Below are 24175 nucleotides of genomic sequence, written 5' to 3'. Positions count from 1 at the left end.
CCTCCTTCCTTCCTTCCTTCTTTCCCGCCCTCCTCTCCTTCCGCTCCATCCTGCACTCACTCCACCCGGGACTCAGGAGGCTTCTCCTTGAACCCAAATCCTATCTCTCACTCCCCCAGCCCCTGTCCTCACGAGCCTCCCCAGTACTTGCATCTGTCTCACTCCCAGCCCTCCGTCTCACCACCTCCCCTGGCGCCCAGTTGGAGCCACCCACGAGAGAGAGAGAGAGAGAGAGAGAGAGAGAGAGAGAGAGAGAGAGAGAGGAGAGAGAGGCTTAAACGATACCGGCGGTTAGGTTAGGTTAGCGTTAGGTTAGGTTAGCGTTAGGTTAAGTTAGGGTTCGGTTAGGTTAAGTTAGCGTTAGGTTAGGTTAGGTTAGGTTAGCGTTAGGTTAGGTTAAGTTAGCGTTAGGTGAGTGTGGTTTACCTTAAGGCCAGGGTGTATAATCAACAGGTGATCCTTTTTATACCTGCGGTGGAGCTCTTACTGAACACCTTGTGAATGGGTAAATGATGTCTGCTCCGGTCTAAGGTGTAGTGAATAGTTGACGAGGGTTGGGGAGGTGAAGAGGATAAGATGGCTGTTGAGAGAGAGAGAGTAGGTAAGGAATATTTTTGCAGTTGGGAGAGAAAGAGAGGTTTGTGGTAATCTCTCTCTCTCTCTCTCTCTCTCTCTCTCTCTGTTTTGATAATGGTGCTGCTGTTGTACGTCTGTGTGTGTGTTGTAGTTTGTTAAGGGGCGTGACCCGGAGATGCATTATGGGTCAGAGCAGACTAGAGAGGATTGAGGTGTATGGTGGTAGTGGTAATGGTGGTGGTGGTGATAGTGGTAGTGGTAACAGCAGCTGTTTTGCGTGTTGTTTGAGTGAAGGCATTATCTATCTTGACTATTGTTTGTATTGTTAGCTGGGACACACACACACACACACACACACACACACAAACACACACACACACACACACACACACACTATCTCTGGTTCATGTATAGGAGTGTTAGGGGGGTGTGGAAGAGAGAGAGAGAGAGATATGAGTAGACACGACCCTGGTAACAGCTGCCATCTGAACTCCAGCCGCTGTCATTGCGCGTCACTGCAGCTTGTGGGTTAATCCGTACTCATAACTTTACTCACAAACGTCACTATAAGTAAGGTGGTTCTTGCGTGTTATGGAGGATCACCTGAAGATTAGACACCGCAATATATTTCACCTGATGATTAGATACCCCCAGCTTATTTCACCTGAATATCCCAGCTTATATCACCTGAATATCCTAGCTTATTTCACCTGATAATTAGATACCCCAGCTTATTTCACCTGAATATCCCAGCTTATATCACCTGAATATCCTAGCTTATTTCACCTGATGATTAGATACCCCCAGCTTATTTCACCTGAATATCCCAGCTTATTTCACCTGAATATCCCAGCTTATGTCACCTGATGATTAGATACCCCCAGCTTATTTCACCTGAATATCCCAGCTTATTTCACCTGATGATTAGATACTCCCCAGCTTATTTCACCTGAATATCCCAGCTTTTTTCACCTGATAATTAGATACTCCCAGTTTTCTTATTTCACCTGAATATCCCAGCTATTTCACTGATACTGATATTACTCCCAGCTTATTTCACCTGAATATCCCAGCTTATATCACCTGAATATCCTAGCTTTTATTTCACCTTAAGATTAGATACCCCAGCTTATTTCACCTTAAGATTAGATACCCCAGCTTATTTCACCTTAAGATTAGATACCCCAGCTTATTTCACCTTAAGATTAGATACCCCAGCTATTTCACCTTAAGATTAGATACCCCAGCTTATTTCACCTGAATATCCCAGCTATATCACCTGAATATCCTAGCTTATTTCACCTGATAATTAGATACCCCAGCTTTATTTCACCTGAATATCCCAGCTTATATCACCTGAATATCCTAGCTTTATTTCACCTGATGATTAGATACTCCAGCTATTTTCACCTGAATATCTCCCAGCTTATTTCACCTGAATATCCCAGCTTATTTCACCTGATGATTAGATACTCCCAGCTTATTTCACCTGAATATCCCAGCTTATTTCACCTGATGATTAGAATACCCCCAGCTTATTTCACCTCAAGATTAGAACACCCCAACTCTACCTGAGGATGATTAGGCCTACCTGAGGATGATTAGGTTAGGTTAGTTTGGGTACTGTTAGGTTAGGTTAGTTTGGGTACTGTTTGGTTAAGTTAGCGTTAGGGTGTTTAACCATCATGTGAAATAAACTGGGGTACCTAATTTTCACGTGTTTAACTAGTCTTAAAGTGAAATTCGCTTACGTGGTCCGCCCATTGATTGATGTCCCGGTTGGAGTGAACTGTCGTGGGATGAGGGGCTGTGGAGTGAGGTAAGAGACGATGGAATGGGGGTGAGGGGCGGTGGAGTGAGGATGACGGGCGGAGGAGTGTGGGGCAGCAGGGTGAGGGGCGGCGGAGTGAGGGGCAGCAGCGTGAGGGGTGAAGAGCAGTATACTAAGGAATGACGGACGGATAAATAGTGGTTTGAGTGGGCGGGTTGTGGGTGGGGTGGGTGAGCGGTGTGGCCTACAGACTTCCTTCGGTGTCTCGTTAGTAACCTTCCGAGCTTAGTAAGGAGGGGGTAAGAGGGTGGTGAGGGAGGTATTTGGGTGTTTATCAAAGTGGGGATGGAGACGGGGGTGAAGAGAGGTCCAGTTGTTTATTATGGCGATTACAAGAGGGTATTAAACGTGTGTGTGTCTGTTTGTCTGTGTGTGTGTGGGGGGTGTATGAGTAACAGGAATAATGTGCTGATAGGGGTTTAAGTAGTGCCCCTGTGCTGTGAAGAGTCTTGTGTGTGGTGGAGGTGAGGAGTGAGATATTGTTTTGTGTTGTGAGGGTCTTTTGTGGTGGTAGTGAAGGGTCTTGTGTGATGGTGATAGTGAGGGGGCTTGTGTGGTGGTGGTGATAGTGAGGGGTGTTGCGTGATGGTGGTGAGGGAGTGTGTAGTTAACGATGGTAATAATAAACAGGGCTTTACTTATATCATTTATTGCGGTCACATTCCTCTTATCCTCCGCCGTGTGTTAGGAACCTCCGTCACGCTACCATGGTCAGCTGGGGTCAGGTATGTGAGGCCAAGGAGACACGCCGACCTCTTGTGTGTGTGTCAACTGCCATATGACCGAGACGTGAGGAAGTAACAGTTAGGAGACATAGGTAATAAAGGTAGGGAGTCATAAGCGGGTAAATCTCTCCACCTGACTCATAATAAAGACACTTTACTGCCTCTACGTGACAGTGTCTGGCTCAGGTATTAATACACAGCCTCTAGTACACTATTTTTACCCGCCTGTCAGTGTGTCCCCAGTAACTCACAACGTGGCGTAAACAAGTTTATATATTATTACATTATTCAGAAATCGCAATTAGAATAAAAATGAAGAAACTGTGAACATTTAGTACCGGTATGATTACGTGTACTGGTGGATCCACACGAACGAAACATTGTTGACAACTGTGTTTTCAATAATGCTGTGAAAATTCCACGAAAATGTTTGCAACATTAGTGTTGGGAACATTGTCAAGGCAGATACGTCAGTTTACGTGACTGGCGTGTACCACGTGATTATTTTCCCTTTTTCCAACAATGTTGGCACCTTTATCCTACATGTTAACGACAGTGCTGCCAACACTGGTGCGCTGGTGTGGTTCCACCTTGAGAATAGCATAAATAATGCATCTGTGTTCATAGTGTAAAATAAAATAACATATAAATCGATTGGTGGTGTAACACTGAGGTGGCCGGCGTGACGAGGACGTTATTATTATTATTATCACCATCATCATCATCATCATCATCATCATCATCATCATCATCATCATCATCATCATCATCATCATCACCACCATCCTCCTCCTCGTCCTCACATACCTCAGTTTATTTTTCACTGTCTGTAAGCCAAGTATGAGGAGTTATTACTGCGGTGATGTCACATATGAATTGGTGCATGAGAGCAGTTTATGATACACACCTGAGCTATGTCCGCAGGTGAGGCGAGGGCCAGGTGCCTGTGTCTCCCCAGCCAGTAATGTTTGGGGGGAGGGGAGGGGTAGTGATGAGGGAGGGAGGGGTGAAAAGGAGGGGGGAGGGGCAGTGATGAGGGGAGGGCAGGATGAGGGACAAGGAGTGTGTGGTTGTGTAGCAAATGTGTGTGTGTGGGAGGCGACATTATCCTGGGTGAGGGGGGGGAGATGCAGTGACGGGATGCGTGCGTGTGTGTAGCTGCAGCAGTGCGTCAGTATGGGCAAGTGCAACACACACGATCACAGGCGGTGCACCATCACCCTGAGACACTAATTACTCACCACCATAACTCTAATACTACCACTCACTCACTACCACCACCACCACTATCACCACTCACCCCCCCCCGACCAAAATTATTTACGTTCTAGAGTCATCTGTTCACTCTCAAACACTAACGAGACGTCTTCAAGAATTAGGCCAACCGCAACACAAGTTAATGGTTCAGGTATTTGTAACGCCCTCACACGGTTCACCTGATGATTATACACCCCAGCTTATTTTTACCTGATGATTAGACATCCCCAGCTTATTTTTATCTGATGATTAGACACCCCAGCTTATTTCACCTGAAGATTAAGCACCCTCACGCTACCAGGTGATGGAGTTAGGTCTACATAGCGTTAGGGTGTCTAATCATCACATGAAATAAACCAGGGTGCCTAATCTTCAGGTAAAATAAGCTGGGGTGCCTAATCTTTAGGTAAAATAAGCTGGGGTGCCTAATCTTTAGGTAAAATAAGCTGGGGTGTCTAATCTTTAGGTAAAATAAGCTGGGGTGTCTAATCATCAGGTGAAATAAGCTGATGTGTCTAATCATCAGGTTATCATCACACAACAATATTATATACCTGTCATTATAGTCTATGATGCACTGGTGTTTATAAAGGTCAAATACAGGTCAATAATTATATCGACTGGAACACTGCAGCACTCCTTACCATGTTGCTGCACCCTATGTGTCAATACTGTCTTGTTTATGGTATTAAGTGTTGCATTGTGTTGAATTTAGTGGCGTAAGGAAATTGTGTATGATGGGTGTTTGGTTAGGTTGGGTCAAGGTTAGATTTAGGTTAGGTTAAGGTTAGGTTAGGTTAGCTTAAGGTTAGGTTAGGTTAGGTTAGGTTAGGTTAAGGTTAGAGTTAGGTTAGGTTAAGGATAGATATAGGTTAGCTTAAGGTTAGGTTAGGTTAGGTATCAGTTATCGGTATCTTCACGTCCTGAAACTTAGGTGGTACTTGAGGTAGTGGTAGTCGAGCACACGAGGCATAACACCACCTGCGGTCGTCAATACTCGAGCCTTCACTATCATGATTGACTTATCGACAAGTCCCGTCTGCCACCACACCTGTCGACCACTCACCACCACACCTGTCGACCACCACCACCACACCTGAACACCTGTCGACCTCCACCACTGAACACCTGTCGACCACCACCACCACACCTGAACACCTGTCGACCACCACCACCTGAACACCTGTCGACCACTTGCATATCTGCTGAGCACCGTCGACCACCACACCTGAACACCTGTCGACCACCACCACACCCGAACACCGTCGACTACCACCACTGAACACCTGTCGACCACCACCACCACTACACCCGGAACACCTGTCGACCACCACCACATCTGAGCACCCGTCGACCACCACCACCAGCACCCGCATGAACACCTGCCGACCACCACCACACCTGAACACCTGTCGACTACCACCACACCTGAGCACCTGTCGACCACCACCACACCTAAACACCTGTCGACCACCACCACACCTGAGCACCTGTCGACCACAAATATCAACCCGTGTATGGCCGTCACTTGAGCAACAGCGAACACCAGGGACAATGATTACTTTAGCTTCTTTCACCCGATGATTAGACACTCCTAACGCTACCTAGGGCGATTAGGTTAAGTTAGCTTTAGGTTAGGTTAAGTTAGCTTTAGGTTAGGTTAAGTTAGCTTTAGGTTAGGGTAGGTTATGGTGGTTAATCTTAGGTAATCCTCTCGTGATGCTTGAACTCAAACAACAGGTACAGACAATTACTTTCCTGGGACTCTTGAGTAGCGCCCTTGACCTTGCACACTACCTTGACCTTGGGGTAAATGTAGCCAAGACCGTGGTCAAGGTAAACCTGTTCCTCTGTGTGTGTGTGTGTGTGTGTGTGTTGACCTTGTCCTTTCTCTTGTCAGTCAGAATAACTTTTAGTGTGAGAGGTGAAGAAGTCATGTGAGTGTAGAGAGTTTACCCTCCTCCTGTTGCAACGTCGCTTAGAGGAATTTGTTTGATTTTTTTTTATGTGGTTGTTACAAAGACACTGTTGTTGTTCTTGTCGTCTGTCTTTTTTTTTCGTTACTAAGTTGTGAATGGTGGATTGACAACACTGGGGCGAACCGGCTGAAGAACTGAGTAATATCTGATTAATTGTCTAAAAACAAAAACATATCGAGGTCTAAAAACAAAAAATCGAAGTCTAAAAACAAAAATATATCGAGATGTGTTTTGGTAACTTCAGTGTATAAATTAGATAAAATTAATCCTCAACTATGGGTGGCAAGCTGTAGCTCAAGTTCACCCTACGTACGTGACTTAGATTAGAACATAAGAACATAAGAAAGTGGGATACTGCAGGAGGCCGACTGGCCCATACAGGGCAGATCCCTTTCACACCCATCCCAGCACTTCCATGTGCCTATCCAACTTCGTCTTGAAGCTCCCTAGCGTCCCCGATCCTACTATAGCACTCGGTAGCCTATTCCACATATCCACAACTCTATTACCAAACCAGTGCTTGCCTATATCCTTTCTGAATCGGAATTTATCTAATTTAAAGCCATTTGTTCTAGTTATTTCGTTATTACTGAGCTTCAGAACATATTCCATTTTACCCTTGTTAATCCCACTTACCCACTTGTACACCTCTATCATATCTCCCCTAACTCTACGCCTCTCTAATGAATGTAAGCCTAAGCTTTTCAGTCTTTCTTCATATGGAAGGTTTCTAATATTATGGATCATTTTTGTCATTCTTTGTACTCTCTCCAAAGAATCTATCTCCATTCTATAATAAGGACACCAGAACTGAACCGCATAATCCATGTGTGGCCTCACTAATGCTAGGTAAAATTTCAAGATAACGTCAGCAGTTCTGTTACTCACAGACCTAGATATGAACCCAAGAATCCTGTTTGCCTTGTTGCGAACGCTAATACATTGTTTTCTAGGTTTCAAGTCGTTGCTAACAAATACACCTAGATCTTTTTCACAAACTCTTAAGATAAACGGCATTAAAAGCTCCCAGGTTCCAATAGTATGTCGAGTCTTGGTGAGAGATGAAGTCGACGGTTCTTAAGTTCCGGTGTTCACTTTCCTCGCCAACTTTATTTGTAGGGGCCTTAGAAAATAAAGAGAGTGAGAGAGAGAGTGAGAGACGAGGGGGGGGCAGAGAGAGAGAGAGAAAGAGAGAGCAGCTATATCATTGGCAAGGTTGTGCACTTCCCTTTACTGTTATAGGTGAATTCTCTTCGACTCCAGTACAATAATCTGGTCACGTCTCTCTAATATATTTTGACCACTATGTTGTTCCGTGGTGTGGTGTGGTGTGGTGTGGTGTCTGGCAGGAGTGTGAGGTTAGGTATAGGTCCCGGATGGCGCTGGTGATGGTGTCCGGCTGTGTACGTGTGTCTGTCTGTATGTGTGTGTGTGTGTGTGTGTGTGTGTGTGTACAGTAAACTAAGAGAAGTACCAATGTAATGACACCTCAGAACACCCCCATTTAATCCCGGAACAATGTCCAATAAGGTACAATAATGAGGAACTTTAAGGAACCACATCACAAGCTTTAAGATAAACAAGAACCTAATGGGTTTTTTTATTTATTCCTAAGACACACAAATAATACTTCGTGTACACACTTAAGAGACCCAAAAGACGATTTATTTTACCTGTAATCTCTCCTCAAGTGACCTTAAGCAAGTCGTAGAGGAGGAGGGAGGTACAGGTAGGGTCGGAGTGGAAGAGGAGGGTTGAGAGGGAAGTGAGATACAGGTAGAGTCGTCGAGGAAGAAGAGGAGGAGGAGGGACGGGGGTTGAGGGGGGGAAAAGATGTTGTCTGTCTCTGGGTTGACGGAAGTTATATGTCATGGCGTCTCAGGATGGATACGCAAGGTCTTATATATATATATATATATCTGCTGTGTACTTTGATGATGGTGTGTCATAGAGTGCTAGAGGCTGGTATTTTAACCACGGGGATTTATGAGGTTAGGTTAGGGTCAGTCTCTCTCTCTCTCTCTCTCTCTCTCTCTCTCTCTCGTGTGTGTGTGTAATATGCGTTCGCAGTTGCATATATTTACAGAGGTTTACTGTGAGTGTGTGTGTCTTTGAACCTCCCGAGGAAAGCAATATCGTGTCAACATTGAATTCTCCCCCTTGAAAGATACCACTGCCGAGAGGAGGAGGAGGAGGATATTGACGAACCCACGATGCCAAGCCACTGTCAACACACACACACACGCACACACACACACACACACACACACGAGAGCGTCTAGTTAGTTAGGGAGTGGGTGGTGTTGTATGTCACAGGGGTACATTTTGAGCGGGGATAGAACGTGGGCGGGGATGGGTCGTGGGCGGGGATGGGTCGTGGGCGGGAATGGATCGTGGAGCTGGATGGGTCGGCGTGGATGGGTAGTGGATGGGTCGTGGGCGTGGATGATGGACGTGGGCGGGGATGGGTCGTGGGCGGGGATGGGTCGTGGGCGGGAATGGATCGTGGAGCTGGGATAGATAGTGGGCGAGGATGGGATGTAGGCGATATACAGTAGATCATGGATAGAAAAGGAAAGAACAGGAGAAGAGAAAAACGTAATAATAATAAAGATAAAATAAACAACTAAACAATAACATAAACAAATAAACAATAGACGGAACAAATACAAATTGTAAACACAACAAACCCATTAGCGTGTTTATACAACTTACCATATAGTGTAAGGGAATTGAATCACTTCCAACATGCGAAGAATGTAAATGCCTGACGTAACGAGAAGTAAACGTTTCTTGTAAATTTGTAAATGATGTTAATATGTTAAGCGTCGACCGTGATAAACCCAGCTAGTTTAATGTGGCTAGAGAAATCAGTTTTGCAAATAATTTTACCTGAAGATTAGACACCCTAGGATATTTTATTTGATGTTTAAACACTTTGACGCTAACCCAACCTAACCTAACCTAGCCCAACCTAACCTGGCCCAACCTAACCTAGCCTAGCCTAACCTAGCCTAGCCTAACCTAACCTCCTCCCCAGGTATCCTTAGGGAGTTTACTAATTAAGTGAAATACGTAAAGGTGTCTAATCTTCAGGTGAACCAAATGTTTTACTGGGTTAAATCATTGCACCGTACTCAAGAGGTTGGCATCGTACTCAAGTGGTTGGCATCGTACTCAAGAGGATGACGGCATCGTACTCAAGAGGGCGGCATCGTACTCAAGAGGGCGGCATCGTACCTAAGAAGTTGTCATCGTACTTAAGAAGTTGTCATCGTACTCAAGAGGTTGGCATCGTACTCAAGAGGTTGTCATCGTACTCAAGATGTTGACACCGTACTCAAGAGGATGTCATCGTACTCAAGAGGTCGGCGGCATCGTACTCAAGATGTTGACACCGTACTCAAGAGGTTGGCATCGTACTCAAGAGGTTGGCATCGTACTCAGAGGTTGTCATCGTACTTTCAAGGAGTTGACATCGTACTCCAAGAGGTTGACATCGTACTCAGAGTTGTCATCGTACTCAGAGGTTGGCATCGTACTCAGAGGTTGTCATCGTACTCAGGGGTTGTCATCGTACTCAGAGGTTGTCATCGTACTCAGAGGTTGGCATCGTACTCGGTTGGCATCGTACTCCAGGGTTGGCATCGTACTCAGAAGGTTGTCATCGTACTCAAGAGGTTGGCATCGTACTCAGAGGTTGTCATCGTTTTCAGAGTTGGCATCGTACTCAGAAGTTGTCATCGTACTCAGAGTTGGCATCGTACTCAGGGGTTGTCATCGTACTCAAGAGGTTGGCATCGTACTCAAGAGGTTGTCATCGTACTCAAGATGTTGACACCGTACTCAAGAGGATGTCATCGTACTCAAGAGGTCGGCGGCATCGTACTCAAGATGTTGACACCGTACTCAAGAGGTTGGCATCGTACTCAAGAGGTTGGCATCGTACTCAGAGGTTGTCATCGTACTCAAGTGGTTTAATCTTGAGTCGGACAGTGTGTATAAACAACTCGCGGCTGGTGACGTCACTTAGGAACACACGCCATTGTTGTGGTAGCCTGAGAGAGAGAGAGGAGAAGGGAGAGGGGGGAGAGAGGGGGGCTAATGCCGACCCTCTGCTCTCACCCCCTCACCCCCTCCTCCACCACCATAGCATCTCACCCCCAAGGGAATCACCTGAACTTTAAGCCTCCTACCTTATGATGAAACACCTCCAATAGTGCCTTGGGGTTAGGTTAGCGTTAGGTTATGTTATGTTGGGTTAGGTTAGCGTTAGGTTATGTTGGGTTAGGTTAGCGTTAGGTTGTTTCACTCAAGATTACGTTAGTCAGGTATATATTTGTGGCTGCCATATACGACCAACACGCAAGATTACTTAAGTCAGTTATATAGATATGCCTCATGTGCCGCCACCACACAAGGCTACATATGTCAGGTCTGTAGACGTGGCTGTCAACTAACGCCAGTGGTCGAGGAAGCAAAAAGGGGGAAATTGTTTACCTGAATATTGGATTGACTGAGGCGAGGTGAGGGAAACAGGTAGGTGAAGGGGAGGTGAGGTGAGGGAAGCAGGTAGGAAAGGGGAAGTTGACATGGGGGAAATGAGAGGTGAGGGAAACGGGCAAGGGAGGGAAGGGAAGGGGGAATTGTTTCTTCTGGTGAGGAGATTTGTCTTGGGGAGAGAAGGGGAGTAAGATGTCACGGAAAGAGGTGGTAGGGGAGGATAGTTGTCATGGAGAGAGAGTTCGGGAGGGGAGGGTAAGGAAAGGGGGGGGTAAGGAAGTTATCCCGAGGAGAGGAAGTAAGGGAAGCAAGCAGGCAGGTAGAGAGGGGAGTTGTCATAGGGATGAGGGAGGTGAGGGAAATTGGCTGGCTGGCTGGGAGGGGGAGGGGGGGGGGGAGTGAGGGAGTCCGCTGCCAACACTCACCTGCCGTCCAGTACAGCACCACCAACTGGTAGTGTTTGTGTTGTCCTTCACCTGTTGTTTGTGTGTACGTGAATATGATGTTTGTGTACGTGAATATGTTGTTTGTGTACGTGAATATGTTGTTTGTGTGTACGTGGTTATAGAAAACGGTGAACAACAGGAAGAGGGAAGTGAACAGCAGGAAGAAGGAAGTAAAAAACATGAAGAAGGAAGTGAACAACAGGAAGGAGGAAGTCAACAACAGGAAGAAGGAAGTCAACATCAGGAAGAAGGAAGTCAACAACAGGAAGGGGGAAGGAAGGAAGGAATAATGGGCAAGAGTTAAGGTCGTTAGCTTGGACGGACGAGGGGCAATTACCACCAACCTGTGCCTGCTAATAGCCGGGGGAGGAGGGGAGGGGTAGGGGAGAGGAGGGGAGGGGTAGAGGAGTGGTCAGGAAATATGGGGTTAATACTTGATTGTTTATAGCATGGGGACTGGCTTGGAGGGGAGGGGGGAGGAGGCTATGAATTAGACTGACAGACAGACAGACAGACAGACTTACAGACAGACAGACTTACAGACAGACTGACAGACAGACTTACACCTATGTAGCTCTAGAGAAGGCGATAATTAAGGTCGTATGTATGTGTGTGTGTGTGTGTGTGTATCTGCGTGCGTGCGTGATTGCGTGTGGCATGCGAGCAAGCTAGGCCACCGCAACTATTACTGCAGTTTTAACACACATTTGCACACAGGTTCACTCACTTTGACGTACATTCACTCACTCGCACATACAGTCACTCACTCACTCGCACGCACAGTCAGTCACTCGCACAAACATTCCCTCACTCGCACGTACATTCTCTCACTACACGCACATTCCCTCACTCACTCGCACGCACAGTCACTCGCACGTACATTCTCTCATTCGCACGCACAGTTACTCACTCGCACGCACATTCACTCACTCGCACATACAGTCACTCACTTGCATGCACAGTCAGTCACTCGCACAAACATTCCCTCACTCGCACTTACATTCTCTCACTACAAGGCACATTCCCTCACTCGCACGCACAGTCACTCACTCGCACAAACATTCTCTCACTCGCACGCACATCAACTCTCTCTCCCTCTCACTAAGACGTTCTCCTGTTCTTGGGAGATGTCGAGGTTATTGGTTGATGGGAATTTGGGAGAGTGAGACCAGGTGCGTGTGCGTGCGCGTGTGTGTGTGTGAGACTGAACAGGGGGTGCGTGTGCGTGCGTGTGTGTGTGTGAGACTGAACAGGGGGGTGTGGTGTGTGCGTGTGAGAGAGAGAGATGAAGTGTGGTGAGGATGTAAGAGTGTGTGTGTGAAAGTGAACAGGAGTTAATGAGTGGAAGTGTGTCAGAAGAGGGAAGGTGAGAGGTATAGAGAGACAGAAGGGTGGGTGTTGAGAGGGTATAGAGAAGAGACAAGAGAGAGAGAGGATAGGTGAGAGGAGTATAGAGACAAGAAGACAGGGGTTGAGGAAGGGTATGACAGAGAGAAGAGACAGAGGGAGAGAGAGACAGAGGGTATGAGAGAGACAGAGAGAGAGACAGAGAGAGAGAGAAATGTGGTGAGGGGTGTATATAGAAAAGGTCATTGAACTAGAAGTGAGAGACATAAGAGACCATTTTGAGAAGATATAAGAGTTATTGCTGTAGAAAATGAGATAAATAATTGAGAGAGTGTGCTGTAAGGGTTGAGTTTAGTTGTGAGAGTGCGCGGTGGGTGTGGTGGGGGGATAGGGAGGTGGGTGGGGTTGGGGGCTAGAGAGAGAGGTGGGGTGCTGGGCGGCGGTGTGGTATGGTCTCAGTCTCAGTGTTAAGTCGGGCCGTGTAGTGGAGGGGAACACACACACACACCGCCCTGTGTCCGTCGCACCCAAAATCCTAGTGTAAACAACCTCCCAGCTCTTATTACTGGTGCTTAATACCTGCGTCCTGGTGATCAGTACCTCGCTCCTGGTGCAGTGGACAGGCAGCGCTACACAATGCCCGTCGAGTCTCCGGAGTAAGGCAGTCGCTCATCACGCCGCCGCCGATGCCGCTGCCTTCCATGTGACACCGGAATTTCCAGGGGGGCGTGGCGGCGTATGTGTCGAGCCCAGCGGGGGGTCCCGTCTGGAGATGGAACTGGTGGGGGGGGAGGGGGGTCCAGTGACTTTGTATTGGTGATGCTGTGGGGTTGTGGCGGTGATGTTGTGGGGTTGTGATGGACTGGAGAGGTTTAGGAGCTTTAGGGTGGCTGATATTGACGGAGGATGGGGATGGCGGTCCATGATTTTGACGTGGGGAGTGGAAGGTGGGGAAGGATGAAGTTGACGCAGAGGGAGAGGCGGTAGAGAGGGAGGGAGGGAGAGGGAGTTTGTTGTAGGGAGCGGCGGGCAGCGGTCCCGGATGTGATGATGCCCAGGTGAAGTTGGTGGCGGACGAGGAAGAACCACAACAAGAACAAAAGGAAGAAGGAGGGAAGGAGTGAGGAAGGAAAAGGGGGAGAAAGGGAGGGAAGGAGTGAGGAAGGAAAAGGAGGGAAGGAAGGAGTGAGGGAGGGAGGGAAGGAAGGAAGGAGGAGTGGGGAAAGGAGGGAAGAATTGAGGGGAGAAAATGAGGAAGGAAAAGGGGGAGAAAGGGAGGGAAGGAGTGAGGAAGGAAAAGGAGGGAAGGAAGGAGTGAGGGAGGGAGGGAAGGAAGGAAGGAGTGAGAGAGGGTACACGGTGATAATATGGAGGAAATGTTTGTGTAATGATGCTGGTGTGGTCATAATGTTACTTACACCAGCTGAGTTATTGTGATGTTAGGCCAGGATTGTATTGTGTTGACTGGGGATGGTGTCTCGGGTTGAGGATTGTGATAGTGATTGTGTTGTCATGTTGAGTATTGTGATATTGTGTTGTCATGTCAAAGTATTATGATAGTTATTGTGTTGTCATGTTGAATATTGTGTAAAGTGATTGTGTTGCCATGATGACCTTATTGTGATGTTGGTTGAGGATTGTGATGGTATGTTAACGTATTGTGATAGTGATTGTGCTGCCATGTTAAATAGTGCCATAGTGATTGTATTACCATGTTAAATATTGCCACAGTGATTGTATTACCATATAAAGTATAGTGTATTATGAGCTAAGAATTGTGCACAGAAGGGGGGAGTGTGTACCTGGGATGGGATTATGGGACTCGGTATAGTGTCTGGTATCAGGGATGTGGTGGCAGGTGTAAGGGAAGAATGTGGTGGATGGGGAGGCGATAATCTGGCGTGGAATGCGGATGACGGGGTTAATTTTGGCATAAGATGTCAACAGGTAAACAGGAAGACAGGTAATTATAGATACAGACAGGTAGGTAGATAGAGATATTGTATATTATGTTTATATGTAAGGCCGATTTTGAGGGAGAGAGTGTGTGTGTGTGTGTGTGTGTGTGTGTGTGTGTGTGTGTGTGTGTGCGTGTGTGTGTGTGTGTGTGTGTGTGTGTGTGTGTGTGTGTGTGTGTGTGTGTGTGTGTGTGTGTCAAGGCTCCAGGCAGTACAGTATAGTATCACTCAGATCAGCTGCTTATTTTTTTTACGCTACTAAATTTTAAAAACCCAGACAGATAGTTCTTTATTTTCTTTCTTCCTTCCTATTCCTTTCTTCCCTTCTATTCTTTCACCCTCTTCTTTCCTTATTATTCTTCCTTTTCTTCTTCCTCCTATTCATCTTTCTCCCTCTATTCCCTCTCCTCCTTCCACCCTTCCATTCTTCTTCCCTCCTACTTCCATTCATCTTTCCTTCTATTCTTCTTTCTCCCTTCCTATCTTCCCTTATTCTTATTTCTTCCCTTCCTATTCTTCTCTCTTCCCCTCCTATTCATCATTCTTCCCCTTCTATTCTCCTTTCTCCCTTCCTCTATCTTCCCCTTATTCTTATTTCTTCCCTTCCTATTCTTCTCCTCCTTCTCTCCACCATCTTCCTTAACCCTCCTCCTGATTGCCCACTTCTCTTCCTCCTTTAATCATCTTAGACTTAGTTTTAACCTTCCCTTCCCACCCTCCCTTCCTCATCCACCTACTATTTCTTCTTCCCTCGTTTGTCCAGGGTCATATTTTCCGGGGGCAATAAACTCTTTCTGTACAACTAAACAAAGTATTATTATCTAGGTAAATAAGTCAACGTTTTGAAATTAATGATATAATGTTTTTCCTGTTTTTATGCAGATAGATAAATGTACTTTTTTCCTCGCCCAGGTAGACAAATAAATGTTTTTTTTTTCCTCGCCTAGGTAAACAAATAAACGTTTTTCCTCCAGGTAGACAAAAACGTGTCTTTCCTCACCCAGGTAAACAAATAAACGTTTTTCCTCCAGGTAGACAAAACATCTTTCCTCACCCAGGTAAACAAATAAACGTTTTTCCTCCAGGTAGACAAAAACGTTCTTTCCTCACCCAGGTAAACAAATAAACGTTTTTCCTCCAGGTTGACAAAAACGTGTCTTTCCTCACCCAGGTAAACAACAAACGTTTTCCCTTTATATGTTAATTTAGTTCTTTCATGTATTATTTTGTTTATTTGTTGTGGTTATAGAGGGAAGGTTTTGTGTGGTTATAGAGGAAGGTTTTGTTGTGGTTATAGAGGAAGGTTTTGTTGTGTGTGTGTGTGTGTGTTTTAATGGTGTACAAATATCAAGGTGTGTTAGGAAGGTACATAGGTAACATCATCCCAACACACCTGTATTTAGTAGTAATTATTGAAGATTAAGTTAAGGGGTTTATAATTATTCTAACACTGTATTTTAAACCCATAGATGCAAACGAGACGTCATTTGCACATACACGCACACCCACACACACCCACACACACACACACGTACGCCTACGCTCACACATGCCTACATTCACGTACACCCACACACACACGCCCACGCCCACACAGAGTATCGTGCCAACTATGTGAACCTCCTAAAGTGGCCCCTTAAAGGTTTTATTATCGATTTATACACCAAGTCGTTCGCGTCGAAGCTTTACATGATAGATCACTTTGGCGGCCGTGTGTTAGTCCGTGCGTCTGTGGGTCCGTCTGTGGGGTTGGGGCAGGTGGGTGAAGCTGCACAGTTCAAAGTGGTGGTGTATGACGGGCTGGTTACTGCAATCTGAGGATTATATTTTCTTTTGGAGGGAGAGAGAGAAAAAGATTTGTGTGTCTGTGTGTGTTGTGTGTGTGTTTGTGTGTTTTGTTTGTTTGTGTGTGTATGTGTGTCTACCTTGTGATATAAACTAAATATCATCATTAGATCTTTGACTTTGCATCTGATTCACCTTCTGATTCTCATTAATTCAAACACACCTGGACAGAATTATTATTAATGGGTTTTATTAAAGGGGGACGATGTGGTGTTGTGGGTGTAGGAGGAGCTGGTGATATGCGATAAGGTTGGGTGGGTGGGTGGGTGGGTGGGGCGAAAGTGTGTAGAGGGAAGATAGGTAGGGTGGGGTGTGTGGTGGGTGGCAAGGGTAAGGGAAGATAGGTAGGTGGGGGTGAGGGTGGGAAGGTGGTGTAGGTGAGGAGAGGGCGATGGTAAGTGATAAGAGGAGATAGGTAGGTGGGGTGGGTGGGTGGGTGGGGAGAGGGTGCAGGTATTTAATAAGGGTAGATGGGTGTGGGACTGTGGGTGGGTGGGTGGGTATGTTGTACACAAATATGGGTGGGTAAGCACTTCTGGAGGAAGGTAGGTAGGTAGGTAGGTAGGTAGGTAGGTGATGTAAGAAAGGAAGGTAGCGTGTGTGTGTGTGTGTGTGTGTGTGTTATGGTGGACCGTGGGCGGCTCCTCCACACCACGATCAATATATTGAGTCCACGTCCCTCCCCCACCCTCCCCCACACCCTCCTCACACCTCCCCCACACCCTTCCACAAGTATTTATATCTCCTCCATAAGTGTCCGTATATCCCCACACTTAGTCCTTATCTCCCACACTTAGTCCTTATCTCCCACACTTAGTCCTTATCTCCCCACACTTAGTCCTTATCTCCCACACTTCTGCCCTTATCTCCCCACATTTATCCATGCACTCTTACAGGTGTACAAATATGCCCACAACACTCCCCACACTTACCCACAACCGGAAATGAGTGAGCGTATCTCCCACACGTGCCTTACACCCCACAACGATGACTTAACCTCCCCACACCTGATATTTCCACACCTGTTATTCATGACCTCAAATTTGTTTACCAAGCTGCTCTCTCTCCTCCCCAACACACCTTCCCCACTCCCCCAACACCCCCCACTCCCCAACACACCTTCCCCACTCCCCCACTACACTCCCCACCCCCCAACACACCTTTCCCCACTCCAACACCTCCCACACACCTCCCCACTCCCCAACACACCTTCCCCACTCTCCGACACCCCCCACTTCCCAACACACTTTCCCATTCCCCCCTTACTCCCTAACACATCTCCCATTCTTCTACATTCCCCAACGCACCTTCCTCCCTCTTCTCCTCCCCACTTCCCCATCCACCCATTCAAAGACCATACACTTCAGTATATCTCCCATCAACACACTATTTCATCTTTGTATTTCTGTCCCGTATATAAATATTATTACAGGTATACCGTCGTCAAATTTATGCAGGTATTTACAGGTGGGGGAAACGAGATGCTTTTATTGGCTTGTAAAAATCGCCACGCAACACAAACGCGGTGTGCAAATCGATACTGATGGGAACCTGGCAACATATCCCTACCCTCACCTACCCTCACCTTCCCTCACCTTCCCTCACCTACCCTCACCTTCCCTCACCTACCTTCCATAAGTACCTGTACTCCTGAGGTGGAGGTGTTGTCAGCCTTGTTGCCAGGTATATAATAGAGTCGAGGACACGGGTGTTTTCTCCCTAACCTAACCTACACCTAACCTAACCTACACCTAACCCAACCAACACCTAACCTAACCAACAACCAACCTAACCTAACCTATACCTAACCTATACCTACACCTAACCTAACCTATACCTAAACCTAACCTACACCTAACCTAATTTAACCTAACCTACACCTAACCTAACTTAACCTAAACTAACCTAACCTATTCTAACCTCATCGCACCTCACCTAACTACAGTAACTAACTTTATCTGATCAAACTACACCTAACCTAACAGTCGGGTTATACAGGCAAAAATATGTAAACAAAAAATCGGGCGATACGCAAAATCTGGCTATACTGATGGGGAGAAAAATCGGGTGAATCTCGGCAGTTTGAATTTCTTAAAGCGGCAATACTGTCAGGGGAACTAGACAACGGACAGTGCCACTCAGCGGACAGTACCACACAGCGAGACAGCACCTGGACACTAATGACAGAACCTGGCGTTTACCTGGACACTAATGACAGAACCTGGCGTTTACCTGGACACTAATGACAGAACTTGGCGTTTACCTGGACACTAATGACAGAACCTGGCGTTTACCTGGACACTAATGACAGAACCTGGCGTTTACCTGACACTAATGACAGAACCTGGCGTTTACCTGGACACTAATGACAGAACCTGGCGTTTACCTGGGATAATTAATGACAGAACCTGGCGTTTACCTGACACTAATGACAGAACCTGGCGTTTACCTGACACTAATAACAGAACTTGGCGTTTACCTGGACACTGTGAATGATGTTTCATATGGTTTAACCCTCGGCGGATGAAGTTTGAACCCTTTAATTAAACACTGTGATTTCATGGATCACACTGCAGCAACACAAAGATGTAACCTAACCTAACCTAATCCAACCCAACTTAACCAAACCTAACCCAATCCAACCTAACCTAACCTCAACCAATCATACACAGTAATAAGATGGAGGCTGCCAGAATTTCTCCTCAAAGGCGACGTAAACATATAAGCATCTGGTTGTCCTGGGCCAGCCGCTCCAGGTAGGCGTTATCGTGTTGAGGTGTTGAGGTATTACGGAAATAACCCGCCTGAGTGTGTGTCTGTCTGTCTGTCTGTCTGTCTGTCTGTCTGTCTGTCTGTCTGTTCGGAGTCCCAGGAGGGTGAGGGGACTTGTGGCTTATGGCTCGACCTAAGTACAAGGGGATCATCCTCGACCCAAGAAGATCCTCGACCGAATCCCGCGAGATAGAGATAAAAGTTGTGATAAATCCTGGAAGATGAATAGTATAGGAACCTTTGGGAGGACTCAGCTGGCGGAAGGACTCCAGCCAGAAGATGGTGGAAACTTCCGGTGTGGTGATCTGGCATCCTGCGTCGGTGGTGGTAATGGAGGCCACACACACAAGTTTCCCTTCATCCTCCGGGGACACAAGGGTTAACTATTGTCATTTACCTCATGATTGGCTTTATTAATGAGTTGTAATACCTGCGACGTAATACCTAAGACGTAATACCTGAGACGTAATACCTGGTGACGTGAGAACTAAGGATGGCTCCTCCCCTTAACATATCTGAATTTGTCCTCGTTGTGTCGTAGTTTAACCTTTTTCTCTCAGCCATACAGACAACTCCTTTGCGTTATTAGTTCCTGTGATTGGTCTGTCTGTCTGTCTGTAAGATAAGTCATCGTAACCTGTTGGCCCAAAGCCTCTTGTTGCCAATAGGTCCAAACTCCTCTGTTGCCAATAGGTCCAAACTCCTCTCACGTTATTGGCACCAAGTATTCCTTCCCATATTGATCCGCAACTCTCCTCCCTATTTGGCTACGTAATCTCTTCCCTATTGCCAACGTTTTTATTTCCCTATTAGCGACTAGAGAGCCTCGGCAGCTACACGAGCGACGGCAGACCATTTCCTGTTGGTGGGTTGATGCAGGTAAGGTCAGTGTCGCTTTTTGTTGTGGAGAAAAATAGAAACGTCTTTAAGGAGGTTATTTGGGGGAGGCATTGTGGGTATGAGAATGGGAACCCAGCACAGATTTCCCTCTTTTGTTTTCATACTTTTTTACTCTATATTTCCGTCTCTTCTTTATTCTCTTCCTCTGACTTTATTCTTCTTCATTACATATTCTCCCTTTTTTGTTACCACCTTTTACGTGTCTCCATTACTCTACCCACCTCTCTTCCTCATTTTCCTTCCCTCTTCCCTACCTTCACCTCTCCTCCTCCCTGCTTTTAACTTTCATCCTCTCCCTTCACCCCCCTTCCTTCTTCCTCTCCTCCCCACCCCTCCGTCTCATCCAGGGACGGTGGAGATGGATGTCATCATCTTGTTAGGTGTGTGGTGGGATCAGGCAGGTATCATGGGTAGTGGTGTTTGCCCCCCTGACTCTAGTGGATGACTCGGTCTTTGTCCCTCTGGGGTCCTGTGGCCCCTCGGGGATTAGGTGGTCAAGGCGCCGCTCTCAGGGGGGTTAGGGTCGAGCTGGAGGAAGGGGAGCTGACTTAGAAGGGAAAGGTAATGGAAGACTTCTGGACCTTCACTTGTATTATGGGATTTTGTTGAGAGAGAGAGAGAGAGAGGAGAGAGAGGAGAGAGAGAGGAGAGAGAGAGAGAGAGAGAGAGAGAGAGAGAGAGAGAGAGAGAGAGAAAAGTTAGTGTGAGGGAGAGAGATATATGTACTGTGTGTGTGTGTGTGTGTGTGTGTGTGTGTGTGTGTGTGTGTGTGTGTGTGTGTGTGTGTGTGTGTGTGTGTGTGTGTGTGTGTGTGTGTTTTTGTTTGTGTTTGTACATAAGGGGGAGGGAGGTATATGTTTATTTTCGTGTAGCTGTTACTGCAGGGAGTCAGCACGTGACTACCACCATCAACACCAGTAACTCACCACACCACTAACAGCACCACCACCTCTAACACCAGTAACTTCACCACCACCACCAAAAGCACCACCACCCTCAACACCAGTAACTTCACCACCACCACTAACAGCACCACCACCTCTAACACCAGTAACTTCACCACCACCACTAACAGCACCACCACCTCTAACACCAGTAACTTCACCACCACCACTAACAGCACCACCACCTCTAACACCAGTAACTTCACCACCACCACTAACAGCACCACCACCTCTAACACCAGTAACTTCACTACCAATAACTTCGCCACTAACATCATCACCACCTAGTACGTCACACGGAATACCTGAACATTAGGCACCAGCTCTTCCACCTGATGATTGAACAACCTAACCTAACCCAACCCAACCCACCCACCCCAACCCACCCCACCCATAACCCAACCCAACCACCCAACCCACCAACCCAACTACCCAACCCACCCCACCCACCCACCCCACCCCACCCACCCCACTCAACCCACCCCACCTAACCCACCCCAACCCAACCCAAGAAGTGTGCTTTTTAGAGGAAGCATGTGTGGGGGTTGGGGTGAGAAGGAGAAGGAATAGAGGAAGGAAAGGGAGGAGGAGGAGAGAGGAAGGAGAAGGGTAGCAAATGCAAGGAAATTAATAAAGATGAAGAGGATGTGAATGTGATGAAGGAAGGAAGTTAAGGAAAAGAAGTAAAAGGGTGGGGGGTGGAAAAGAAAGGAAATCGGAGAAGACAACGAAGGAAAGGGGAGAGAGAGAGAGAGAGAGAGAGAGAGAGATACAGTAAGTCGGGAAGAGGAGATCGAGGAAAGAGTCAAAGAGGATAGAAGTGAGGAGGAGACGAAGAGGAAGAGACGAAGAGGGAGAGGAGACGAAGAGGGAGAGAAGGAAGAGGAGACAAAGGGGAAGAGACGGCTAAAAAAATAAGCAAGGGGAAAGAGAAGGAGGAGACGAAGAGGGAATAAACGGAAGAAAAGAGGAAGACAACAATGAAATAATCAGAGGGTAAGAGAAGTGGAGAGGAAGGAGGGATGTGGCAGAGGCGAAGAGGAAGGAAGGAGGGATGTGGCAGAGACGGAGAGGAAGGAAGGATGTGGCAGAGACGGAGAGGAATAGAAGGGTGTGGCAGAGACGGAGAGGAAGGAAGGGTGTGGCAGAAGCGAAGAGGGGTGTGGCAGAGACGGAGACGAAGGAGAGATATGGTAGAGGCGAAGAGGAAGGAGGGGTGTGGCAGAAGAAGTGGTATACGTAGTGCGGGTGGTTGGGGTGTGGGTGGTTGGGAGGTGTGGGTGGAGTGTGGTGTGGGTGGGTGGGTGGGTGGGTGTGTTTGTTTACCGGGGAGAGGGAGGTGGTACACTAGGAATGGCCTGCCTCCTGCTAGTACCTCTCCTCCCCCTGACTGGTTCAACCTTCGAAGGGAACTAAGGGTCACTGATGAGCCATATCACCTGAAGATTAGCCCCCCCCTGTCCCTAATTTATTATACCTTAAGCGTCAACCTAATCTTAATGCTGGGGTGTCTATTCCTCATGTGATCCAAAGCTAATTAAAGAGCCACTGATGAGCCAGATCACCTGAAGATTAGCCCCCCTAATCTATTTTACCTTAAGATTAACCACACTAGCGTTAACCTAATCTAACCTTAACGCTGGGGTGTCTAATCTTCAGATGATCTTAAACTTACGAATACCAGATGAGGTAAATATTTGTCATACATTGGGGGAAGGGGAAATGAAATATATACTGTATATATATTCCTTGCACACCTGTATAACACCTGTATAACACCTGTATATATAATTTATTACCTTGAGGTGTTCATAATTGGCGGACGGTGGAGGTGGTGGCAGGTTGATGAGGTATTCGTGTGTGTGGGGGCATATCGCGGAGGCCATTCGTGACCCACTCTAAGGTCACCCTCAATAATTCAGTGAGGCAGCCACACCAGCGAGATCTCTCCCCCTCCTCCTCCCCCCTTCCTCCTTCTCCCCCTCTCCTGTTCCCCCTTCCTCCTTCTTCCTTCTCCCCTTTCCTCCCCCTCTCCTGTTCCTCCTCCTCCTCCTTTCCTTCCTTCTCTCCCTTCCAACCCTCCTCCTTTCCCCCCCTTCTCTCCCTTTTCCTCCCTCCTCCTTTCCCCCCTTCTCATTCTTTCTTCTCCTCCCTACCTCCCCTCCTCATCCTTCCCCCTCCTCATCCCCCCCTCTCATCCCTCCCTCCTCCTTATTTATCACACGTTGTTAGTCAAGTGATCTGGCCCCTTTAGGTTATCACTCTTCCATAAAACTATCATCATCATCATTGGGGAGGGAAGTGTTCACGTATCATCTTGGTATAGTTCCGCCGTGTATGTGTCAATATAGATGTGTCCTCTGTGATGTGTCTCATGTATTATATATCACGTGTTTTTATTTCTTTCACTTAGCAAAAAAAAAACATTGGGAGGATATACAGTAGTTATTATGCTATGTGTTTGTCTGTCTGTCTGTGTCTGTTTGTCTGTCTGTCTGTCTGTCTGTCTGTCTGTCTGTCTGTCTGTCTGTCTGTCTGTCTTGATCAGTTGTCATAACACCTACCTGACCCAGATACCTATAAACTGTACTGCCATTTAGTCAGAATTTAGATTTGTTTTTAAAGTAATGGATTAGAAATGTTGATAGTGTGGTGGTGACGTGAGAAGTAAGAGTGTACAGTATGTGGTGATGGTAGTGTGGAAGGAAAAATATGACTCGTGTGGTAGATATTTTTATTTTGGGGTTGGGGGTGAGGATAGTCCGTCTGTCTATGTTGTGGAGGTCGTCATGGGAGGAGTGTTTATGTTTACTCGATGTGAATTTGATATGAGGTTCACATGTTATATCTTATTACCTGCATCTCACCAAGGTCACAGTCCCGGGGGAGGGAGGTGAGCGCGGAACAATGGTGACCGCTGCGGCTTTTGTAATTATGAATTATCCTACCTTTTTTTTATTACGCCAGCATAAAGCGGAGCGTATACTGGTGTGGTGAAGTTTGTCTGTCTGTCTGTCTGTCTATTAATTCAGTCTCCTTGTATTGAGGAACGTTGTACCTCGTCCCGGGAGGCGGAGGAGGAGGAAGCTTCC

General features: G+C 46.8%; 1 protein-coding gene across 5 annotated transcripts in view; it reads left to right on the top strand.

The window, feature by feature from the left end:
• LOC121864147 (cytoplasmic protein NCK1-like) overlaps positions 1–24175 on the top strand; it is an 85271-nt gene that overhangs the window by 38125 nt on the left and 22971 nt on the right. The window contains exon 1 of one of the 5 annotated variants that reach the window (XM_042363106.1): positions 13114–13204. The exons of the other annotated variants lie outside the window; for them this stretch is intronic. The gene's annotated coding sequence lies outside the window, so the exon portion shown is untranslated. Of the gene's footprint in view, positions 1–13113; positions 13205–24175 lie in introns of those variants that run through there. 5 annotated transcript variants of the gene reach the window in all.

The sequence above is a fragment of the Homarus americanus genome, unplaced genomic scaffold, assembly GCF_018991925.1.
Source record: "Homarus americanus isolate GMGI-L3 unplaced genomic scaffold, GMGI_Hamer_2.0 scaffold26351, whole genome shotgun sequence".
Lineage (NCBI taxonomy): Eukaryota > Metazoa > Arthropoda > Malacostraca > Decapoda > Nephropidae > Homarus > Homarus americanus.
The sequence above is the reverse complement of the archived record's forward strand: the minus strand, read 5'-3'. Positions and strand labels throughout refer to the sequence as shown.